Source organism: Acomys russatus, chromosome 26 (genome assembly GCF_903995435.1).
Source record: "Acomys russatus chromosome 26, mAcoRus1.1, whole genome shotgun sequence".
In the NCBI taxonomy this organism is placed as follows: domain Eukaryota; kingdom Metazoa; phylum Chordata; class Mammalia; order Rodentia; family Muridae; genus Acomys; species Acomys russatus.
The window spans coordinates 40,494,811-40,520,774 of NC_067162.1; positions in this window are offsets into that span (position 1 = coordinate 40,494,811).

A 25,964-nucleotide genomic window follows, 5' to 3' on the forward strand; every position below is an offset into this window, starting at 1 on the left:
TGTTCAGATAGTGCACTTTTAGTGTCAGAAGGAATCGCCATCAAACAAACCAACATGGCACCAGGTTCAGAGAGCAGAGAGGCTGGCAGGGAGGACAAGGGCCACAGATACTAAATGCTTCAGTAAGGATAGAGGCACGTATTAATCCATGGCGAGAAAGGAAAAGAAGGCTGAAGAGGCCTGTGAGAAGGTGCTCACTCCATGTGAGAACATGATAACTGGAAGCAACATTTCCCCCTGGACAAAGGATGTGTGACAAGAAGATGGGCAAGTGGCACCCTGATAGCCTGGAAACACCAGGTACTTGAGAGAAATAGAAGCAACAGGGGAGAAAGAAAATAGATGTATAGAGAATCATCTCACATAATAGTGTGGGTCAACCAGTCTGAAAGCTGCAGAGCAGGTCAGCAGGCGGGAGACGTGGGAGAATTAATAGCATAGGTCAAGTCGTAGTCCAGCCTAAAGGAAGAATTGTTTCTTTCTGGGGAATGCGAATCTTTCTTAAGCTCGTCAACTAATTGCACGAGGCCCATCACCTTAGGGAAGATAAAACGCTTCGCATAAAGTCAGGCGATTTCAATTCAGTCTCACCTTTTAAAAAAAAAAAAAAAAATACCATCAAGTGAAATTTAGGATGGCATCTGCCCAAAGCCTTAGGTACTGAGGCCCAATCAAGTTGACACATAAAATCAATTATCAGAGGTTTTATCCCTGCTAAAAGCTTGGGTGTTGTGCAAGCATATAAAAGAGGCCATAGGCTGATCTGAGGGTGCGGCAGTGAACTTCCCAGATGGCCCTAAGTGACTTCTCACCCCAGCTGTTCACACCTCTCTTCCTTGGAGTGTGGACTGGCTTTTTGTTCAAAGAAACAAGATAAGGCAAAGGTGGAGGGCTCTTACTCCTGCGGAGAGATTACAACTGAGTCAGACTTCCATCTGGCTGATGGACTCTATCTTGCTGCCTTTTTGCCTCACACCCATGGATAAGGCAAGCTTCCATGTGGAAGTAGCTCCTAGGATCCAGAGAAGAGAGTGACCTTCTGTCCACCAGGCAGATGACAGAGGTTCTGGGGCCAAAAGGCTCTGAAGAAGTGGAAGGTGGTAACAATCATCAGAGGAGCATCCACTAAGATTCTTCCTGAATCTTCCTATGACACTGCCAACTCTCAACTAATTGTAATCTTGTAAAACAGAAACCTGCTAAACAGAGGACCCGGCGAAGCAGCACCCCAATTCCTAGCTTAAGGAAGATGTGAATTGCTCATGTATATGTGAGGCTTTTGTTTGGTTGTTTTTTGTTTGTTTTTGTTTTTGTTTTTCTAGACAGTTTCTCTGTGTGGCCTTGGCTGTCCTGGACTCACTTTGTAGACCAGGCTGCCTTTGAACTCACATCAATTGCCTGCCTCTGCCTCCTGAGTGCTAGGATTACAGGTGTGTTCCACACTCCCAGCTTCATGCATATGGTTTTAAGCTGAGGAGTGCTGGGGCAGTCTGCCACACAGCAGCAGTTACAATGAGCCAGTGACACTTTCCCTGTCCCACTAACATTCACATGTATTGTGAGCGGCACATGCACATGGGAAAAATGTGTCTATGTCTTAAAAACATGAAAGCTGGTGGGGAATGCAGGAATTGTGTAAGTCATTTATCCCCGAGATATAAATGAATGAGGATTCCGTCTCATACAAGGGAGAGAGGCTGAATTATGTAAATTTTTACAATTATGTGAGTTTCTGCTCAAACTGAAGACATCAAAGGAAGGACTTTAGATCTCATACCTCATGACATTTGTGATAGGAACTGGATTTCCTCATTTCTGTGTCCTGAGAGCCAGGACCGTTGTAGGAATAATAAATACTTCTTGGATAAAACTTAAGAGTCCAGGAACAAATGGGTGAGGACACCCACAATGGGTCCATGCTCTGTGAATACATTGACAGTCATATTTGGACCAGGTGAAGACTGAGCAGGGGCAATTGAGTTTGGAGGCATTTCTCTGCTTGGGCGGATCGAGAGTCTGGGACATGCTGAGATCTTAAACATGATGAGGGATGACACCCCAGCCCCACAGCTCAAATCACAAGTCAGGAGCAGCCTAACCCAAACCATCTGTCTAAAGTCACTGACTCTGCGTTTTGCATTATGAGTGACTGTGGTGGATGAGAGTGAGGATGGGATACAAAGAGCTCACAGCTGAGCAGGTCACTGGACAATGCACTCGCCTGATGCCAGGGTTTTCCTGCTGATGTAGAACTCTGTCATCCACAAAGGGACCTGGTTGGGAATGTGTCATTGCTGCGTGACCCTCCATGCTTCTGGAATCTCCAGCAGGCTCCATCTCCCCAGTAGATCTGATATTTATCCCCGGCACTAAGCTTTGAACCCCAAGTTACAGAGCTCTACTGCATTATCATGAGTTGTTAGAAATGCAGACACTCAGGCCCTCCCCTGACCTGGAGCGAGCGTGATTCACCCTCAAAGGTACCTACATCAGTGGGTCCTGCAATGCCCTCAATGGTAGATGACCTAGTTAGTTTTAATTCTCAATTTAAAACAGTCTACACTAACCTGACAAAAGAGAGCCTCAACTGAGTAACTGTGTTTCTCAGGTAGCTCTGTGAGTATTTCTGTGAGGGACTGACTTGACTATTAATGGATGTAGGAATATTTAGCCTACCGTGGGTGTCACCACCCCTAGGCATGTGGTTCTAGGGTGTACAATGAAGCTGGCTGAGCAAGAGCCAGAGAGAGCCAGGGATGAGCTTCAAGCAATGTACCTTGATAGTTTCTGCTTCAAGTTCTACCTAAGTTCTTTCTCTGTCTTCCCTTGATAATGAACTTTGACCTGTAAGTGCAAGATGAAATTAACCCTTTCCTTCATTAAGTTGCTTTTGGTCACAGCAGCAAAATAAAACTAGCAGGGTAGGTAATTATGGGCTAGCCACTGGAGGTCATAGTTAAAATGGATCCATGAAGGCTAGCCTGAGATATTTTTATTCAAACTCCGAAGTGCTTGGGTTTGATAATTAGTTAAATATAAGAGGTAGATATGGGGAAAGACTTCAGGCTAGCTCAGATATATTTGAGCTTAATTGTGTGGGTGAGTGGCTTTTATCATGATTGTCACAGGAGTTCCCTGGGACTCGGGAACTTAAATACCATAGCCAGGAGCATCCAGGGCAGTCAAGGACAGTTAAGCGCCCAACAGTAGAATTTTGGAAATAGATAATAATGGTAATGATAATTGACATGGACTGAACTGTTTCCTTCCAAATGTCATATATTGAAGGCCTGACCAACAATGTAACTAACTGTCTTAGAGTAGGAGCCTTTAAGAAAGTTTTGAGATATTAAATGAAGTCACAATCCTTCAGTCCTAATCTAATAAAACCATGACTATTTAAAAGAGAAAACTACTCTTCTTCCACCTAAATATGTGACTACACTGCACGAAGGCAGACATCTGCCCTGACTATAACCCAGCTACGCTGGCACCTTAATTTTAAACATCAAGCTTCAAATGCTATGAGGAAACAGTGAGTGTTATTGAGCTACCCTGTTGTGGCGTTTTGGGAAGGTCACCACAGTGACTGAAATAGTGGTAGCTTGACTTATCAAGTGTTCACTGGGTGCTCACCACAATACTTTCTAGAGTTCATCTTACACCATCCTATAACAGAGACAGGTGTGATGGTTATGCCCAAGTGAGAGAAAAGTAAACTGAAGCTCAGAGAGACTAAAACACTCTCTAAGTTTATGCAGGATTAGGGCACAGTTTCCTTGCACAGTAGAATCTTTGAGTGTAAAACAATTACTCATGACTAGGTACATCAACCAGGAGTAGTTAGAGCGAGGTTTGGCTGAATGCTGGGGTATTTAAAATGTCCATGGCTGAGGCATCTCTGTTATATAATCACCTGGTTAAATGTATAAGTAAATACCAGCCTCAGGCCACAACACACAATTCAGGCATCATGGTGTATATGCCCCTGGGTCAGAAAGCCAATCTCAGGTTGACATCTGCCTGCTAGGACTGTCCAACGATAGCAGAATGTCTGCACAGAGTTGCTGAGGGCTTGTAAACTGATAATCACATGTACACAGCAGAGCAAGGATGGAACAAGATAAAGATTTTAAAATATTCAACTCTGGAGGCCGGGCTAGGGAGCCCATGTCTTTAATCTCAGCACTCAGGGAAGCAGAGGAAGGTGGATCTCTATGAGTTTGAGGCCACCCGAGTATAGGACAGACAAGGCTACACAGGGAAACCTTATCTGAAAAAGGAAAAAAAAAAAAAAAAACCTGGGTGCTGGACATAATGGCACAGGCCTTTAATTTCAATACTCCAGGTGCAGAGGCAAGCTGATCTCTGTGGGTTCGAGGCCAATAGCCTGGATTACATAGTGAGTTCCAGGACAGCCAGGGCTACATAGTGAGACCCTGTCTCAAAAAACAAACAATACAAAGAACATAATAGAAGTTGATAGCAGGATTCCATGGGCACAGAAGTGAAGAACTCTAAAGCACAGGAATGTTGACAGATGTTTCTTTCTCTGGGAGAAAGAATCCCCCAGAAGCTCTGGGCAGTAGCTGAGATTTCCCCATTGCATGAAATGAGATGTGCCCATTGCAGTGCTGTGAGTCTTGGGGATATGTAAGTCAGACAGTCCAGTATGAGGGAGAGAGAGAAACCCATCAAAAAGCCGCAATCAGCTATGATCCTCTTCATAAAATGCCTGACATGCATCTGGATCTGTGGTTTCACACCATTGATTCTCAAGTCAAGCCAATTAAGAAGCTCTCTGTGGCTGTGTCAGGGAGAACATCTCTAGACCAAAGTGAAAAATACCCTAGAGTTTGTCGGGTATGATCCAAGAGTAATCGACCTCATGTTGTGAAGTGAAGAAATGAAAAGCAGAAGTCAGGGGTCTATTTATAGTTTTTTTTTTTTTAACATTCTTTCTCAATTACTCAACTATTCTGGAGTCTAATTTGAGAGTTCCAAGAAGTGGGAACATTTCCTGTTCATCCCAGTCTCCTTGGGACCTGAAGCAGTCCTCAAAACACTGTTGTAAGATTTACCTTGCCAGGCTAAAATGTACAAAGACTCGTATGCTGAGGATACAGTCAACTTGTCCAAAATGACTCAAGGACATTATCTTGCCTCGGTGACAGTTGGCCCAATGATAGAAAGGCCATGAGGTCTTAGTCTGAGTATATCTCCAATTCCCCCTAAAGCACTTGGCCTTGAAGAAGGGTGAGTACTGGTATTCATTCAGCTAAAGGCAGGGAGTATAACACCAATGAGAAACAGCCTGTGGGAGCAGATGGACCAGGGATGGAGATACGGCTCAGTGGTTAAGACCACTTGCTGCTCCTGCAAAGAACTGGGATTTGGTTCCCAGCATCCACTAATGCCTCACAACTGTCTGTGACTCCAGTTCCAAGGGATCTGTTGTCATCTGCCCTCCTCTGGTACTGTGTGCACAAGGTACATATACATAGATGCAGACAAGACACTCATGTACATAAAAATTAATAAACGTAATGAATTGAAAATATAGCTTATTGGTGGCGGACAAATAGAGAAAGGGGAGAATTTTAGATGAAGTCAATTTTATTTCTGATTACTTCAAGAATAATAGACTCAAAAATTGGATGCTCTCCTTTAATGGTATGCCATATTAGATGCAATATTATATCATTCTGTGTCATATGAACACATATAATCATATGATGTACATATGTCACCACATACCATCATCTCCTCCTATCCAATAAAGGAAATGCATGCTGTTGCTTTTTTTTTCTAATTGCCGTTCCTAGTTTATAATATGTGTTACATATTAATTGAAGGCTTCATAACAAAATGTATCTTGATTGTATACAAGCCTCAGCTCCCTTCCAGATCCCCTCCTTCAGGACCCCCATCACAACTTCTACCCAATTTCACATCCTTCTTTCCTTTTAAAACATTTTTTCACCTACGAATACAATCAGTCCTCCCATAGCACACAGGTGTGAGGTCATTCACTGGAGTCTGAGCAGCCCACCAATGACTGCAACCCCAAAGAAAAATGACCCTCCCTTCTTCAGAGACACCAACTAATAGCTGTTGTACCAAGGGCTGGAATGGCTAAAGGGCTTAATACTGAGCAGGTCACCACAGCTACTGTAGGATCATGTACACAACAGCCATGGCATATCCAGAGGACAGCACTTCACAATCCTTTTCCCCTCCTCTTCCTTCTTTCAAGATATACATTTTTTTTTTTAAATTCTCATCAGATTTCTCAGAAAATACTTTTGATAACATGTCTTAGGTGATAAGAAGCTCAAAGCACTCAGGCAATGGTTTCCACCTAGTAATTATCTATACGAGGTGAGGCCAACTCAGGATTTTATTCACACATGGTCACACTTTGTTAATATGTCATAAGATTCTTGACTATCAAAATCAATACACTGGCAAAGAAGGACCATCGAGGCTGCCAGCCTGCAGGTGCCTTTGTGCACATTACCAAGAGAACTATATTGAAGACATCATTTATTTGATGAAGTTGGAGGCTCCCCAAAGTCATACATTATTTCCAAACTGTGGCAAAAATATCGCCTTTGGAACACGCCTAATTATTATTCATTGTTTTGGCCTTGTGAAACTTGTCCATGGTGGTTTACTGATGAGGTTGCCTTTAAAGAACATTATTTAGGAACAGATAGGTGAGAAACTCAGAACCATACTAAAATAATAGATCATAGAATATGGCATTTGATTTGATGATGTTGGCTTTGGGCTTCTTCAAGAGACAAAAGAGAAGGTTTTAGGGTTTTGTGTTTTATCCTTTGATTTCTGGAATTTATTTTTCTTTTTAATTTTCTTTGTAGGAAAAAGAAAAAGAAAATCATAAGAATGGAATGAATGAGGAGAATATTGAAAAGAACATACAGCCGCTGAGGAAATGACTCGGTTGGTAAGGTGCTCACAGTGCCAGCATGAGGACCCAAGCTCGATGCTTAGAACCCTCACAAAACAACCGCAGAAACAGACATGATGGCATGCCATTGCAATCCTGAGTGAAAAGGCAGATACCACAGATCAACTGGCCAAGTTGTAGACCAATGAGAGACCCTGTCTCTAAAATAAAGTAGGCAGTCTTATGAGAAATCCTACTCAACAATGATACACCTCTCTCTCTCTCTCTCTCTCTCTCTCTCTCTCTCTCTCTCTCTCTCTCTCTCTCTCTCTCTCTCCCCCTCCCTCTCTCAAACACACACACACACACACACACGTGCGCGTGCACGCCACAGAAAGAGAGAGAGAATATGAAAATATGAAGCCGGGCATGTTGGGAAACCCAATCTGACTTTTCCATGAACGCTATCTGGAGGAACCACAATACTTAATGATAGATTTGAAATGGGGGCATCAGACTGAAACTTACATCAATATTTTACAGGACCTTGCCTGCTGGATGAGGAAAGTACCAAGCCTCCCTGGGAAGCTGTTTCATAAGTGACATGGCATATCCAGGAAACACCTGGAAACATCCCCAGTCCTAAAAGGAAAATTTATGGCTATTTTTCCATGAGAAAATCGAGATCTGAGCCACCCCTCTGATAAGCCAGTGACAATCAGTTCAGTATGAGAATCCCACAGGCTAAAGGATTACTTGGACAGGGCATACCCACAAGCAGCTAGCTTTCTTCTGGAAACTAGGGTTTAAATAACTGGCTCACTCATCCATTCCTTCATGTTCAGATCTATTCATTCATCCATGACCCACCTTAACATGTGACGACATTCCCATCATGCTTTGTAGTTGTCACTTTTAATACTAAAGATCCCCCTAAAGTCATCTTCCTCAATATCCGTTTATCCATATGTTAGCTGAACAGCCTTCCCTAAGGTCACCACAGACCTACATCTTGCATCTTGACAAACCTGGTGACCCTTTAGTCAAAAGTCGATCTTCATTTGCCATGGTGGGTGGCTCACTTCTTCCAACAGCACTCTCCACTTTTAGAATGCACACAAACACCCATGTCTACCTCATTTTACATCTTCAACATGGTCTTTTCTTTGGGCTCCAAATCAACCACTCTAGCAATGCCCTTGACTTCTTCCCCTAGTTGTTTATTAGGAATTTTAAGTGTGACCCAGATTCTATTACCTGAGACACTAGTCCTGTGGCTTCCTACAGAAGTCAAAATAAAACTTGACTGTTTGAGTGACTGTCTGTCTGTCTGTCTAGCTGACTGGCTGGCTGACTGGCTGACTGGCTGACTGGCTAACTGACAGACTGACTAGCTGATGACTGACCGTGACAGACTGACTGACTGACTGACTGAATGAATGAATGACTGAATAAATGAATGAATGAATGAATGAATGAATGAATGAATGAATGATTGGCTGGCTAGCTGGCTGGCTGGCTGACTGACTGACTGTCTGACTGACTGACTAACTGACTTAACTGACAACTGACTGTGAATGACTGGCTAGCTGACTGGCTGGCTGGCTGGTTGGCTGGCTGACTGACTGACAACTGACTATGACTGACTGGCTAGCTGGCTGGCTGATTGACTGACAACTGACTATGACTGACTGACTGGCTGGCTGGCTGACTGACTGACTGACTGACTGGATGACTATGACTGGCTGGCTAGCCCCTGACTTGTAGACTTGCTTCTGTTACTAACAGGAATCCCTTGGACCATAAATTTTAACAAGACATTAGAGTCAAATGAAGAACTGAATGCAAAAGGCCTGGTAGTCATTTAAACCATTGAAATCAGGATCCATCCTTTCCCAAATTTGATTTGGTGAGATTTATTATCATTATTACTTTTGGACCTGGAGGAAAGTTTTAGTAGGATTTAAAAGAAAAGGCCCAGGACAGATGAGCTGTAAATCTTGGCAGCTACATGGCAGAGGAGACTGAAGAAGAGAACGAGAAAGGGCCATGCCTTTTGAGCAAGGCCGGCAGAGGCCAGCAGCATGGAAGATAAATAGTTATATGGCTGAAAGATCAGGAAACAGTGCTTCAGAGAAACAGCAGGAAGTCTGGAACACCAGAAAAAGCATGCTCGGGTTCTGGCCAAACAAACAAACAAACAAACAAAAAGATTTACTTTATTTTTAATTGTGAGTTTATGTTTCTATTTATGAGTTTGCACATGTTTGAGTGTTGGTACTTAGAGTCCAAAAAAGGGTGTTGGATCCCCAGATGCTGGAATTACAAGTGTTTGTGGGCTGCCATACATGAGTGCCAAGAATTAACCTCAAGGCCTCTACAAGAGCAGCAAGTGCTCTTAACTACTGAGCCATCTCTACAGCCCCTAAATCAGAGTTTCTATGAAATTGACCTAAGAATCTGTATTTTAAACTCCCCCACATATTAGTATTAATAGCCATAGTTGAGAACACTTTGCCCTTGAGGTACACACAGACGTTCCTTTTCCATCACTCAACTCTCGGAACACTTGTCACCTTTCCGGAAACGGTTTCCTGGCCACCTAATCCAAGGGCTTCCCCAGCTTCTCCGCCACTTTGGTGATTTATAACTCATTATTCTGTGTTTCCTTGTAACGTATATTATTGCCCGAGTTTATTTTGTTTCATTCCTTGTTATTGGCCTGTGTCTCCTTCCAGGACTGAAAACAATGGTGATGGGGTTGACACTTTGTTTTTTCTGCATTTCTACTGCTGACCCTTCTGCCTAAAGTGTGGAAGCAGGGACAGGGTTGACAAGTGGACAAGGCTGAGGGGCCCAGGAGTCCAGCGACAAATAGCAGTAATCCAGAAGAGATATACGTGATGATTTTTCAAAATAACAAGGGAGACCCATACACTATGCCTATTAGACAGATTATTCTTTGTAATTAAACTTTGAAACTTGGGTTAGCAGCTTGATGATTCTTTAAGTCACCTGTCAAGGGCTCTGGGTGGTCACATTTGAGTTTGGAGCACTTATATTTGAGATTTGCAAAGTCTTCCATTTACCCTGGCATACAGAAGAATGTGCCACATGAAAATTACAGCCATTCAAATTCTAATGGATCAAGGTGAAAAGGGGGAGTTTATTATTTCACAGAACCTGGCTTTTGGATAAGCAAATGCAAGGAGAGGTTGTCAACACAAAGTATAGTCCTCATCTCAAAAGGTCTAAGAGAGTTTATTCTGTAGCCAAATATGAGTGACCATGGTCTAAGCACATGGCTTCAGATTGCCCTACATATCATGCCCCAGTTTATTAATAGTTTGAAGAATTTTTTATAGTCCCAGAATAAAGGAAAGCCATAAATCAAGACCCTTTTCAAAGACATCAATAGAACCATCCCATTCTTCAGACACTGAGCAGGAATGTGAGTCAAAGGGTAGAGAAGATGACAATGAGTAATTGTGGACAAGAAAAATGAAGGGAAGGAGTGTATGCCGAAACGGAGGCACAATCACGGACTTTTGTTGGAGGCCCACCTTCATGGCGGGGTACAAGTCACATGCATAGAACCCAACATTTAGGTAATATTTAGAACTCCGGATCATTCCTTATTCTACCCAATTGAATACTACACGTACTACATACTGAAAGGAGACGTCAATGACTGTTCCATGGGAAGGAAGTCATTATTAAAATGAAATGAACACAGATGGGAGGGAGGGACTGAGGAAGGGAGGGAAGGACAGAGAGAGGGAGAGAGGGAGGGAGGGAGGGAGAGAAAGAACTTCCCCATCCCTATTGCTTGCTTCTTCCGATATCTATCCTGGGAACTTAGCACTGGGGATTTGCGCAGGCCCCAAACCATTCTCACCCCAGGTGGACAGGTGTCCCTGTGGTAAAGCAAACAAACCCCAGATGGAAGTGATGCATTTTAGTGAGATGGTCACTCTCATGTATCTTTAAAAATCATTACCACGTGTGACACAATACCCAAGGCCATGGCAAAGCAGGGCTTGCTTTATACTTGTGGGTTAGGCTGGGCCCGGCATGGGTTTTTCTGTATCTCCATGGACCTTCAACTTTCTACTCAATGAATAACTTCTGGGCGCCAGTGTGCAGCACGGTGGCTGTGGTCAGGACTACTGTGCTGTGCAGCTTGGAATTTGAGAAGAGGGAAGATTTTAAGTGCTGTCACCCTCACCCCCACAGGCATACACAGATGAAAAATGTGGCTGATGACGGGCTGCTTCTGTGTGCTATCACTGCACAATATATGTGGGTATCCAGTCATCACATCACACACTGTGAAAATGTCCGGTCAACTTGTCACACACCTCTATAATCCCCCCAAAGATAAAAAAGAACTGGCTCTATGTGCCAGTTTTCACTGTCCAGCAAACAAAAGCCACACTGGAGGCCAGCCATGTGGTCATGCCACCCGCTCCCTCTCACAGTTTTCTGCTGGGGCCACCGTTCTCAATAGTCCCTTTGTTGCTCATCTCAACCCCCGTGGGGTTACCAGGGGGCTCTCTGCGCTCAATGGACTCCCTCTCTGCCATTGTCTTCCAGTATCAGTTGATGGTCCCAAGGATATAAACTGCCTGGCAATTAGTCATAAGGCCCCGCAGACCCTGAACCTTACTTTCCACGCAGAGTTTATTGGCCTTTGTGATGGGGACAAAGGGAGGCTTGTTGAAGCTGGACACAAAAGGCAAACACAATGTATGGATTTGAATAACATGCAGGCGGGGGAAGAACAGCAGCCATACAAATGGCCACGCTATTAACCAGAAACAGGGCCCTTCTCCTTGCTCTAGGCAGGTTTTCCAAGCACTGGACTGACATGTTCTTCAAGGGGTTTTTATTTGTTTGTTTGTTTCTTTGTTTCTTTGGTGTGTTTTTTGTGGATTTTTTTCCCAGCAGAGGGTGACTGGCTGTACAAGGTGGGTATCTGACAGAGCAGGAACACTTTATCCCAGAGGCAACAGATTTTTCTGCAGATTTGTTTATGAGGATGCCCTGTCAGTCTGTATGGGGCAGAAACCTAAGTTCTGAGGTACGGAATTTGTGAGTTTTGAAGTAGTCTGGAGTGTGCTCACCTGTGTCTGAGGTTGAGTGTCAGTGTATCTCTGCATGAACACGTGTAGTCATGGACATTTGTGCAGATGTCTGCACATATGTATTTACAATACATATGATAAGCATACTAATTATAAGTATATATAGTTTGCACTGTATATTTACTAAAAATGTGGGAATGTATGAGTGTGTGTGTGGTGAAGCTATTCATATGTAAGTTTTTACTTTTGTGAGTATTTATGAGGGTACTCATGTGAGAATTTATATATGGGACTGAATGTTCATATGCATATGGGTGATGAAAGAATATATGAGTGATCATGGAATATCTGTGTATGTGAGCATGTACATACTAGTGTATAGTTGTACAGACAACAGTATGTATGTTTGACTTTTTACATGCATGAGTGTGTGCTTGTGATAATGCGTGTTTACACATCAGCTGAACGGTGGGCATTGTCTCTATCACAAATTGGTTAAACCCTCTAAGTGGGGACTCTGGCTCAGAGGACCATCAGCAGAAGGCTCTCATCCATGCCATGACAGTCTGCCTGTTGGAGTTGTAGACAACCCCCCCCCCCAGGGGACCACAGGGGACCACAAAAAGTACCTGCTGAACAAAGGTGGCTCTGGTGACTTGCAGACAGCTCTGATCTGTGATCTGACCAAGTGTATCCCTCTCACATGTGACAGCCATCTCCTGAGAGCATCGAAGCAGCTTCCTCTGCAAGTTTTCAGTAGCTCCAACTGCCACCTAAGTTTTCAATGTGCCTCTGAAGAATATCTCTCCCTTGTCAAAAAGCAGTGATGGAAGCTACAGAGGCTGCTGCCAAGTCCTGGGCGATGGCTACACTCACCAAGGCACCTGCCCGCCAGCCCTAATGGACAATTCGCTCCTATTTCCTCTCTTTCTTTCTCTCCTTCTGTCCTTTCCCCAGTCTCTCATTCTCTCTTTGTATTTCTCTTTTCACTCTTTTTCTTTCTTTCCTTATTACTTCCTGTTTTTCTCCTGCCCTCTCTCAATATAGACGCATCCAGGTATGACTGACTGGAGGCTGATTTGCTGTCTTCCTCCCCAGGCATGCCAGCAATCCCTCTCTGGTGGCCTGTGCAAATCCTAACAGCAGCTAATGCATTATGAATCTCTTCTCATAAGCTACTGTGCTTAAACTACATTAAGAAATCATGGTGTGCTTCAGACAGTGCAATGATCACATCTTGACCATAGACATGAGTACTCGGTCTTAGAGCGCAGATGTATTCGTGAGCCTAAACTTTGGCTTTTCAAAACAGTTCTATGTCAAAAGTGCTGTCTACATATGCTGAAGTCCTCACCTTTCTTGCCCAGTCCTTGATGACTGAAAGCAAATATTTACACTCTTAAGTTTCTTAGGATGCTGACTGTTTAAAGAGATGTGGATACTTGGATGTACACATTCTGTAATTTCTGGCTGCATACCAGATAGCAAGGTCTCGCTTCTGTCCTTCTTTCCATCCAGTTATTCCACAAGTATTTTAAGCACCTCCTTATGCACCAGTCACTGCTTTGTTATAAATCTAGAGGACATGGACACACTGGCATGTACAACTCTTTGCTATAAAAGTGAGGGGCGGGCAGAAACAGAGACAGACAGAGATAGACAGAGAGAGAACAAATAAGGCAAGCCACCTTCACAGCACTAAATCACTTTACCTCTGAACCTTGGCTTGGAACACATAGAATTGGGCTGATAATAGAAATGACATGTGTGTGGCCCTTTGCATGGTCTCTGTCCAGGAGGAGGTGCCCAAGCATGCTGGCTATTGGTAATTTTGTGCAAAGGCATTTCTTACATTTATATAGATTGAATCAGGTTTTGCAGCAGGATTGTGAGTTGTGATTTTTTTTTCTTTCTTTTAAAATGAGAATTTATTTCTTTATAGATGTATTTATTTGTATGAATGTTCTGCCTGTGTGTATTTATGGGTAGCATATGTGTGCCTGGTGTCCATGGAGGTTATAAGAGAATATCACATTCCCCTAGATCTAGAATTAGAGATGATTGTGACCCACCATGAAGGTGGCAGGAATTAAACCCAAGTCTTCTGAAAGATTAATAATTGCTGCAAACCACTGAGTCATATCTCCAACCCATGTGCTTTCTCTATTATTATTATTATTATTATTATTATTATTATTATTATTATTATTATTATTATTATTATTTTTGTTATGTGAGTGAGGTGATTGCAGGTGTACCATGGGCCATGTGGTCAAAAGAAAATGTGCAGAAACTGGATCTCTCCTTCAACTTTGGAGACCTTGGGATCAGATTCAGTGTTAGTTTTCAAAGCAGACATGTTACTGGTTGAGCCCCCCCTCACACACACACATACACACACACACATACACGTATGCACACACGTGTACATGAACACACATACACAAGCACACACATCTGATCCTCCTTTTTATGATTTAGTTTTAGATAAAGTCTCGCCAAGTTTCTCAGGCCAGCCTTAAATACACTCTTGCAGCCCAGCAGGCCTTGAAGTCATGGTCTTTCTGCCTCAGGCTCCCAAGTAGCTAGAACTACGAACCTGCAGCACCAGGCCCACCTAGAAATAGCTCTTTGGAGCTGCTGAGCTCTTAATGCTGCTTCCTGGCCCTGGCATTTGCCAGCTATACAGAACCAAACCTTCCTCTTAAACTATGCATTTTGCGGCTGCACAGAGATTATCAATGAGACATTGATATGTAAAGTCCTGATCCCAGAACCTCAGTTCTTAAGAAAACCAATACAGCGAACCCTACATATCTGGATTCAGACCCCAGGGCTCTGCTGGTGTTGACTTATGTGAACTGTGCCCACTTCCTCAGCTTTAAAGTAGAAACACTGATTACATCACAGGAAGCAGGACCTCGCTGTAGCATATCTGTTATTGGGCCATCCAGTGCCAAATCTTCCTCCTTGCTTGCCAGTTCACCAACCAGCCAAGCAAACAAAAACTTGATAAAAAATTTAAAATACCATGGTATATATTTTAATTTTTAATGAGAAGAAAACCTCACTTGCATCTGCCTCAGCTTTTCTTACCATATATATATGTGTGTATATATATACATATATATGCATATTTTTGATATTTCAAAGAGACATTATCAAGACATGGCTTACCAGGTCCAGTGCTGGCTACTGCCCATTTTGTACAACTCATGAACTAACCATGACCTCAATATTTCTAAACAAGAAGTCAAACAAAGGGCAATTATTTTGTGATATATGAAACATAGATGGAATCCAAGTTTCAATGTTCACAAACAGGATTAAACTTGAATAGAGATGTAACAGTTGCATCAGCTCTGCTCTGTCACTCTGAACAGTTACACTATGTCCGCAAAGCCAATATTATGCTTAAGACTTTAGGGAAAGTTCGCTAGCCATTTCTCTAGTCTGCAAAGCTCCCCAACCCCATCCCAAGAACTCAAAATTTTAACCATAGAGCCATCTTCAGATGAGAGTCATGATGACCCATGTGGCCATTGTGGGGACATTAGATTAACTTAAACGAATCCATTTGCTTTGTTGAGTCTGTTTCCTGATATGTTGCCTCTGCTCATTAATTCTGTCTCTCCTGTCTAAAGGCCATGTACCCTTAATTGTCTGAATACCTTTCTAGTCCATGGCCAGGAATAAATAAGACACCCAGGAGATAAGACTACACAGATTTCCTGCAGGCCAAACTGAAACCTCCAACCATCTGCTCATAGATGCACGTCTGCACTGGCTGGTAGGAAGAGCCTTGGGCTGAATCTGACACTCATTGGTTTTCCTGGGAGGGAAGAGAGAACCTGCCTACCATACCTGGGCTGCACCAGTCACCTGTGCCCACTTACCTGTTCATTCTCCCAGTTCTTCAACTCCTAGTGCAGCCTTCTTGGCCATGGGTCCATAAGGGAAGATGATCAGCACAAGGCTCCATGAAGTCCATGTCATCCCTCATCTCTGGAAAAGATCAGGTGGCCTGCGTCAACTCCCCAAATGAGTCTGTCTCCACCTCGCAATAAGTATAAATATTAAGACTTGCCATAAGGAAATGGGGTGTGATCCTGTGGAAATGAAGACTGGCTGTTCCTCAAGAGTATCTCATGCAACTGATGCTGCTGGATTGCTCTGCTAGATCCCGAATGCCAAATAAGTCATCCCAAAGAAAAAATAAACCAACAGACCAGTAGCTGATGCCATGGCGTTATATAAATATATGACACTCCAGAAATGGCACCTTGTCTTTCCTCATAGCTAGTCTCATTTACTAAATGTAAAGCCAACATGAAAGCGCTCTTATATGTGATAACACTGAACACTGAAAAAAGGAGATCAGGAACTGGAGAGACACATTTCCCGCTCTTCAAGAGGACCTGCATTCTACTCCCAGCTCCCACATCTGCTGGCTCACAATCTGGTGTTTCTCCAGGGGGTCTGATGCACACACACTGCACATACACATACAAACAAACACAATCACACACACATACTTAATAATAAATACACATACACATTAATAAAATATGATAATAAATATGCATACACATTAATAAAAAATCAACCTAAAAAAGAAAAGGCAGATAAATGCCCAGCCCCGTGGGACAGTACTGAGCTAAATCAATTTTCAACATTCAATCTATATTCCATGATACCAGTCATAGCTTGTTTATCATGATTCTAACTGCTTTCTATTCCTTGATTTAAAACCCAGAAGAAATGGAGGACACAGTAGTTTGGCTTCCTGCTGTCACCCAAATGGCAACGAGGGAAGTCAGTCAGACTCAACACGTTTGCCTTGAACCTTCCTGTTAATCCCCAAACACTATTTCTTCCCAATAATGAGAGCCACCTTCCCTTTAATTAAAATTCCCTTACAAACGTAGACATTTCACTTTTACTAATAATTACTCAGAGAAGAACTTTAGCAATCAGCACTCCATAAATATCCATTCGTCCCCCATGAAGACCATAGCACTTGTACTATCCTTTCTTCCTCTAATTTATTATTTATGTCCTGCTGCAGATAGACAGAGCTCTTTGTGGCAATTAACATGGGCCTTCCAGTCTCCTCTTGTGGAAAGAGGCTGGAGACGGCCATTACTACTTCGACCACAATTACTATTAATTGGAGAGCTTTCCTTTCTCTATAAAATATGTACTACCCCAAAGTGAGATAAACCGACTGAAGAATATCAATTGCACATCCAAGGATGCATTGGGAAGGCCCTGGATTTAACAAGTCATTTAGCTTGTAATTATTGGGGTGGGGTCCTCTTAATGGGGCAGAGGACATGTTCCTAGCAGCAGGGGCTCAGCCTCTTGGCTCTCCTGGCTTTCCCATGACAAGAAGAACCACAGGGTGATGGCAAATGGCCCAGTATAGGTCTCATCCATATTGTTATGTAACACAGTCAGAAGGCTAACAGGGATTCCCTTGGCCTACCACAGGACAGTCAAACCTTCTGTCGGCTCATCGTTGATTCACTTTCTTAAGGCATGGGTCTGCTGTATGCCAGACGTTGTTCTTGAAACCAGACTCTGGGCTTAATTAGTAAATGTGCTGTGACAAAACACCATAGCCAAACCAAAAGAGCAAGTTGGGCAGAAAAGGCTTTATTCAGCTTATGTTTCCAGATCATGGTTCATCATTGGAGGAAGGCAGGGCAGGAACCTGGAGGCAGGAAGTGAAGCAGAGGCCATGGAGGGTGCTGCTTACTGGCTTGCTTCCCATGGTTTGCTCAGCCTGCTTTCTTATAGAAGCCAGGACCACCAGCCCAGGGGTGGCACCACCCACCATGAGCTGTGTCTTCCTGAGTTGATCACTAATTATGAAAATACCTCACAGCCGAACCTCATGGAGGCATTTCCTCAACCGAGGCTCCATCCTCTCCGATGACTCTAGCTTATGTCAAGTTGACACACAAAACCAGCCAGTTCATGTGAGGTTGGACCAATTCATCTTTGGGGCACAGAAGGTAAGGAACACTCTGGGAAGCCAGCTAGCCACGGAAGCATAAAGGAATAGGATCTACTGTGAAACTGGACAGATTTAGCTTTGAACACCTACATCTGAGGTAGGAATTGATTCAGAGAAAAAAGGTCAGAGAGGAGCAAGCCAAGCTGAGGAAATGGCAAACAGGCCAGGGCATTGAAGCATATTTAGGATTGTTGAAGTCCATTTAGCGGTTTAGGAAGTTTGAATTATATGCTGAATCTGTGTGGACCTGGACTATAGTAAGTCCCAAGGGTACAGGCCAAGTTGCCCTCATTCCTATATTGAGGATAAGCACAAATGCTTGGGTTCTAGGGACTAAAACATCTCTCTATGGCTGATGTCATGGGATCGTCATTGAAAACACTGTAACATCATTCACCTCTCAGAAACCCATGATTTAGCTCATTGCTAGAACAGATATGCAAGGCAGGTCACAGTTAATCTGTGACCAAGATTAACTCTTGCCCATCTGAGGAGGGATCTGAGGAGGAACAGGGATCGACTATCCATCTATCCTTCTATATTTTTCTCTCCCCTGCCCTCTATATATGTGTGTTTAAGTCTGTAATGTGTATATAATATGTGCGTGTGCGTGTGTGTGCGTGTGTGTGCGCGCGTGCGCGCGCGTGTGCATGCATGTGCACGTACAGCTTGAGGCCAGAGATTGGCACTGAGGGATTTTCTTGACTGCTATCCACCAGATTGAGTTAAGATTCTTTCTCTGAATCTGGAGCTAGGATAGCTGACCTGTGACATCTTCCTGTCTCCAAAGCCACAGAGCTGGGAGTATACTCTATGCTGCTGTGCCCAGATTTTGACCCGGGTGCTATAGGTTTGTGTTGAGGATCTGAACTCAGCTCCTTATGTTTGAGTGGTCTTTTTTATCAGTTGAGCTGTCTCCCAAGCTCCAGGGGCTTTGAATTCTAAAATAAGGATCTTAAACTAGAGTTCAAATTTTTGACCTAACCTCCTCCTGACTGTGTGAGTTTGGACAATATATACATACTATCTAGACTAGACTCAGTTTCCACCTGTGCAAAGGGAGATGTCTGTTATCTCATTATCATTTTGTCAAGTCATTAAGTCAGTTAGACAGTCCTAGGGCCCTATCTGCCGGTGACACATTTAGGGTAAGAATTGTTATTTGGAGTTTTGGAACATATTTTCTTTATAGGAAGGCTTGTTCATTTGGCTGCACATTAGAATCGCTTCCGGTCCATGAAAAATTAAAAGTGTGGGGGCCACAGATGAGAAACAGGACAAACAGGGTACAGGCAAAGATAAAACCTGCAACGTTAATTCAAGTGCTGGGAAATAAGAGACAGACAGACCCTGGGTCACTGGCCAGCTATCATAGCCCACATGGTAAGCTCCAGGCCAGTGAAAGGCGCTGTCTCAAGAAACAGCAAAGCAAACGATGGGAAGGACCTGAGGCTGCCCTCCTTCATCCACACGTATGTGCACACATGTCCACCTGCACAGTGGAAACATATACATTCACATACATGAAACTCCCAAAGCATTAAGAAGGTTGTCTTATGTTCTTTGAGGCGTTTTCACTCATCTGTGATGGACCCTCATTAGGATAACATTAGACCACAGAGGAAGCCTAACATCTCACATGCAGAATTTGTTCCTCACACACGCGAGATACGGGCATGATGGGAGCTGGATGCCTCCCCTCTACTCTGTACCACGAGAACACAGGGCTTCTGAGGTCTCTGCTACAGAGGCGAAACTGCCATGAAGAATTTTAAAGCACGGAGTCTGGCTGCAGGTCATCACTGTTATTAAGTTAATAACAGGGGAACCCAGGAAATGGACCTACCCACATGTATCCCATAAGATGAAAAAGCAGAGCAAACACAGGACAGGATGTCTTAAATTCCCAACTCTATATCGTCTGACTTTTCTTTCTATCAAGAACCAAACCAAGCAAGACCATCATCCAAAAATGTCACCTGGTGCTTACACACAGGTGAAAAAGAATATCACTGGTTTTGGGGTACTAGAGTTCCTACAACAGAATAGTACACACTGGGTGGTTGGAAGCAATCGCTAACATCTCTGCTCTTGTACTTCTGAAGGCCAGAGCTTTTATGTCATAGTATCAGCAGGGACAGCTTCTCCAGGCCTTCTTTGACTCTTCCCAGCTCTTGGGGGCAGGGGTGTGCACAAGCTGCGGCACCCCAGTGGAATCCAGCTCCATGGGCTTGATCTCAGCATGTATGGTCCCCGGTATGTCTGTGTATCAGTTTCCATTGCAGGTGTCACTCCAAGGCTCTTCTTTTGATGAGGTCAAAGGTCATCAGAGAATGGCAACCAGTCTGATGATCCTATCTTGACTCAATTGCTAGGAAGTAACCTTGGTCCCAAACAAAGTCATATTTTGAGGAACTGTGAAATTAGATTTTTATATTTCTCCTTAATTATGTTTTAACTTACTTATTGGTCAGTATATGCCAAGACACTCATAAGAGTCAAAGGTCATAGGTCAAAGGACAACTTGTGAGAGTATATTTTCTTCTCTCACTCTGTGTATCCAGGGAGACTGAACTCAGGTCATTGAGTTTAGTGGCCTTTAGCCACTGAGGCATCTCCACAGCCCTTAATACCCACCTTGTTAAGACCAGCATCTATGAGGTTTAAAGGCATTTCCAATGTCATAGAATGTGGTTCTGAAATTAAAACATGAAAGATGTATTGCGGTGAGGGTGCCTCTGTGTATGTACTTGGTGCATTTAATTACTTCTTACCCCACAGCACACTGAAGACCACACTCTGTCCCAACTCTCACCAATACTTGCTGGCCATTAGAGGAAAAAAAAGACTGGGAGGCACCGGGGTGCATCTATAAGATGGAGACATACACATGCAGAAATTCCTTCTGTGTGTTTGTTGAATGCTTTGCCCCCAGATTTTCTACAGTGAAAAAGCATCATTTCTGAATTTGAAAAGTCAATCATTCTTTGTTTTCCATTAGATTTTCCATGCCTAGCATTCACATCTTATCTCTGGCCCTCTCTTCCCTTAACTGAGTCCCCCATAATGGCTGTTCATTTCATTTTGTCCTGTGATCTGCCAAGTTAAGAGTGGGCATTTTTATTGGGTATCCTTTGCCATTGTATCTGGGTTCTCGGCCCCCCTTCCCTCTCTTGCTGAGTAGCCTCCCTCGGGCACATTGCCATCCTGAGTCCAGTGTCTTCCTGGGTACACAATAAGGTTTTTCATGGCTCCAGACCCATAGAAAACATTTGAAAACTTTTTTGGATGGCCTATGAGGTTGTGTACTTTTAATACCGATAAGGGCTTTCAAAAACCATGAAGCTTTTAAACCCTCTCAAACAAGATGTCTCAAGGAGACACGAGCGGGAGGAATATAGCTACTTGGTAGAAATATATTTGTGGGTGCCGTTGAGGGCATTGCCAGCCACCTTGAACTTCACAGTCTGAACACAATAAAACAATGCGAAATGAGATTAAAAACAAATCAAAACAAAACAACTCCCAGGCCCAGAGTTTGCCTTCTGACAATAAAGTACTTGTGGAAAGAATCCAGGTGTCTCTGTCCTTCACCAGGGACTTGAGAACATGACAGCGACGGACGGAAAGTTTGCTTGTCTCTTTGAACTGTCAACAAAAAGCAGATCCTCCTGGCAGTCAGCTGCCTTCAGTGCATTCTCACCTTTAAAAGGACCGAAAAAGCAACTCCCCAGCCCCACTTCCAACCTGGGGAATTCCTGTCTCAGGGGACATGGCCCACAGCCAGGTAACAGAAAATGCCTCTAGTCACTCCTCTGGAATGCATACTCCTGACAGTATGATTTACACCCATCACTTTGCTGCTGCAGTCATACCTATATATACCACTAGGCCCTCAAGTCACTGGACCCCTGGACTTGAATTGAAGCCTACCTTATAAATAAAATGTGCTTCCTGGGAGTTGACTGTACTGAAAGCTCCAGGTTAAAAACAACAGGCTACATTTATGTATAATTTTTTATTGAAAAGAAAATCTTTTATCTCCCAAAGCTGTGCGCTCGCTCTCTCTCTCTCTCTCTCTCTCTCTCTCTCTCTCTCTCTCTCTCTCTCTCTCTCTCTCTCTCTCTCTCTCTCTCTCTCTCTCTCTCTCTCTCTCTCTCTCTCTCTCTCTCTCTCTCTCTCCTCCCCCCTCACTCCCTCTCTCCCTCCCTCCTCTTTGAACAAAGTTAGGATCCCCATCCAACTGAATACAGACTCAACTTAATGTTCTTATGGTTTTTAAATGGACTAGAAGGCAAAGCATACAAGTAGGGTTGTGTGGTAGGGCCCTTACTATCTGGGGGAATCTTTGACCATATTAACATTGACCCTTTTAAGACTTGGAAGCTTTTTCCAAAGTGAGAGACGAAACTTTTCAGACATTCTAATATGCATAGGTAACCTTAGAAACGCCATAGCACATTTCTACCTTTGTGCACACAAACACAGACCAACTCGGGGTGTGCATCTGGACGTGTCTGTTGAAACCTACATGTGTGCCTACACTTGTAGCACCAAGAAGTGGTGTTAAGGAGCAGGTAAGGACCCTAAAGGTAAGGATGCTTGGGCCCCACTGTTGGTTCTCCCAAGCTATGTGACCTTGGGAAAGTCATATCACTCTACTGAATGAGAGAACAACTACAGCCTGCTTCAATGTGCACACTAGTTTCCTTGCCCACTGCTCTAACAAAATACCTGACAAAAACAAAGGAAAGAAATAAGGAAGGAAGGAAGGGAGGGAGGGAGGGAAGGACAGATGGAGGGAGGAGAGAGAGAGGGTGGGAGGTAAGGACTTCTTTTTGGGAGGGAAGGAATGGCAGCAAGATTGAGTGACAGCTGGTTCACAGCATGCACAGCAGAGAGAGAAATGCTGGTGATCAGACTGCATTCCCCATCTTGTTCAGTTCAGTCTACAGACTAGGGCCATTCACAGTTAGGCTAGATCTTTCCACTTCAATTAATATAGAACTCTCTTACACCCAAACTCAAAGACTGGCCTCCTAGCTGATTCTAGACCCTGTCGAGCCGGCAATCAGTCACATGCACATGTTCTAATGCAAGAATGGGAAATGCTCAGCACTGCAGGGCATCCTTTTGAGTTTTTAGTGTCGTCGTCGTCATCATCACCGCCATCATCATCATCATCGTCGTTATCCATCTCCACACCCCAGGAGGAAGCATGTCTTTCTGTCATTTGCCCAATTGTTGCCCACTCCCACTGGCAATGACCTGCCTTATGAAAACGGTGGCAAAAGGAAACTACAAGTTGCCCAGAAGATAGAAAGGCTGGAGCAGCAGTCGAACTGTCGAAAGGAGGCAGAATTCAGACTTGTGTCCTTATGCAGGGCAGAGCCTCTTTCCAGCCACCTAGGCTTGGAAAAATGAGGTGTTCCTTGTCAGAGATTTACAAGGCACTTCTGGGGCTGAGGAAAGACACTAAAGTACAAAGGCCTGCTGTGCTCTCCAGCAGGGAGCACTGAAGGGGAGGAGTCAGAATTGAATATTGTCTATGATGGAGGCAGTGGGGACATGCTTGCACTGAAGTGCAGGGAGTTATTGGGGCCCAAGAGAAAGAGTTTATCAACTAGTGAAGGCTGAACTGCAATGAGTGCTTTTCCAAAGATGGAGAGTGTAGCTGACTTTGAGGCCTTGAAGGTTCATGGATTAGATCGAGGAGTGGGAGGTGTTACTGGTCCACAGAATGGCTAGTGCAGAGTCCAGGAGGAATTCCTGGGGTGTGGCTGCCACTCAAGGTTGGCACACGAGGGCAAGAGACTTGGAAGCAATTGAGGGACTTTATCCTTCTTGAATTATTGGGATAGCTCATGCAGGACCCTTCTAAGGAACGTGACCTTCAGCACTGGGCACGGCGCCTCTGACCCAGCCAGGCTTCCCTCACAGCTCTTGCTTCTGTGGCCTTTCTAGATGCTCGTCATGCCCGTGTGCCTGAGTCCAACTGCAATGAAACCTGCAAATCACAGTGCTACTCTCCCCACGCAAGCCTGACGAGTAGGCTCCCCTGCCAAGTGTCAGGGTATTTCCAAATGGCCGAGGACTGCCCGTTTGCTCACTGCTCTTCATCGACATCATTACTGAGCCGACTAGATAGATGGCTCAGAGGTTACAAGCACTGACTGCTCCTCCAAAGGTCCTGAGTTCAATTCCCAGCAACCACATGGTGGCTCACAACCATCTATAATGTGATCTGATGCCTTCTTCTGGCCTGCAGGTGTACACGCAGACAGAGCACTGTATACGTAATAATAAATGAATAAATCTTTTTTAAAAATCAAAACCATTCTAGAGGCTGGAAAGATGGCTCTGCACTAAAGAGCACCAGCTGCTCCTGCACACGATCCAGGTTCAATTTTCATCATACATGGCCGCTCATAGTCACATGAAACTCCAGTCCCAGAGGATCAGAAAACCCCTTCTGGCCCATGGAGGCAAAAGTCCCATGTTCATAAAAATAAATTAGAAATTGAAAACTAACAAACAAAACATCCTCCCAGTTGCCCTTCTAGGTGCCAGGCATCGTGGAGACTTTCCTTCCTAAAGGGCATCAGCGTGAGGAACAGATCCTGCTCCTGGGACAGCCTGAGTGTGTCTCAGGGGCCTGCTCCATCCCACCAGGGAGTAGGAGGACAGACTTTCCCCTCTACTTGTTGCCTTGACACTTGTGAATTCAAACCACCCAGTTACATAACGCCATCTCTCTGACGGCCCATTGTTCCCCAGCCCTCTCAGCTTCGTGCCTTCCTCCACACACCAGGCCCTGCGTGTTGGCCTGGTCCAAGTCCACACACCACTTCGAATTCTTTGTTTCTTACCCCTCAAGCCAAACACATCGCTGCACTGACCAGTTATTTTCAAATATTTCAGTTCCCACTTCCCCGCTGGCCCACCCATCATGCATCTAACTTTCTAGAATTGACGCTAAGGACGTGGTGGACACCGAAGTAGAAACCCATGCATACAGGACAACCTTGCAAATCAGGCCTAACTAGGGGCTGAGCAGACTCTGGAGGGGGGGGGGAGGGCAGACAATCCTCCTTGTGCCCTTGCCAGATGGCACCCAGTGATAAAACAAAACTCTGGCTGCCATTCTGCATTAAGGTGCTGTTTATATAGTTTTGCTTTTTTTTTTTTTTTTTAAGAAAACAATACAATTCTGGGCTAGAGGAGTGGCTTGGTGGGTAGCCTATGAGCCATATGGGCATAAGAAACTGATTCCATATCCCCAGGACTCACACAAAAATCTGGGTGTGGTGGCAAGTACCTATGACCCCAGTGATGAAGGGATGGGCGTGTCTTAGTCCCCAGACCTCCCTGTCTAGCTAGTGCTCTGGAAGCAGCTAGCTCTGGGTTCAGTGAAGTAACCCTGTCTAAAGCAACAACAAAAGAAAAAGTAGAGGACAGTAGCAGAAGAGGCCCTAAGTAAAGTGAAAATATAATTTAAATTAAATTATACTACAAATTTAACTGAGCTGTGAAGAATTGAACACAAGGCCTTATGTGCTGGACAAATGTTCTGCCACAAAACAATCCTCCAGAGCTCGGTCTGTTTTTGTTTTTGTGTTTTAAGTGGCAAAATTGCTGTTTGTTTGATTGGCTGGTTGGCTTAACATGAATTCTTATCTGAAGAAGCAAGATATAATTTAATAAAAGAGATAACAGGCCATAAACATGTCATAATCATGTTGTCTTAAGATAAGTGGGGTTTTTCTTTGTTGTTGTTTTTAATGTTGGCCAGAGAGACTGCCCTCTGCAGTGGGCAGCAGTCAATGCAGAGACCCACAATGGGGTGAAGTGCTCGAGTAAGGGACTCATTGGGCTCAGCCTTTAGGCAGGACATCTATACCAACTCCCCAAAGCTTGGGGAACACAAAGGAAAGAGTGGACA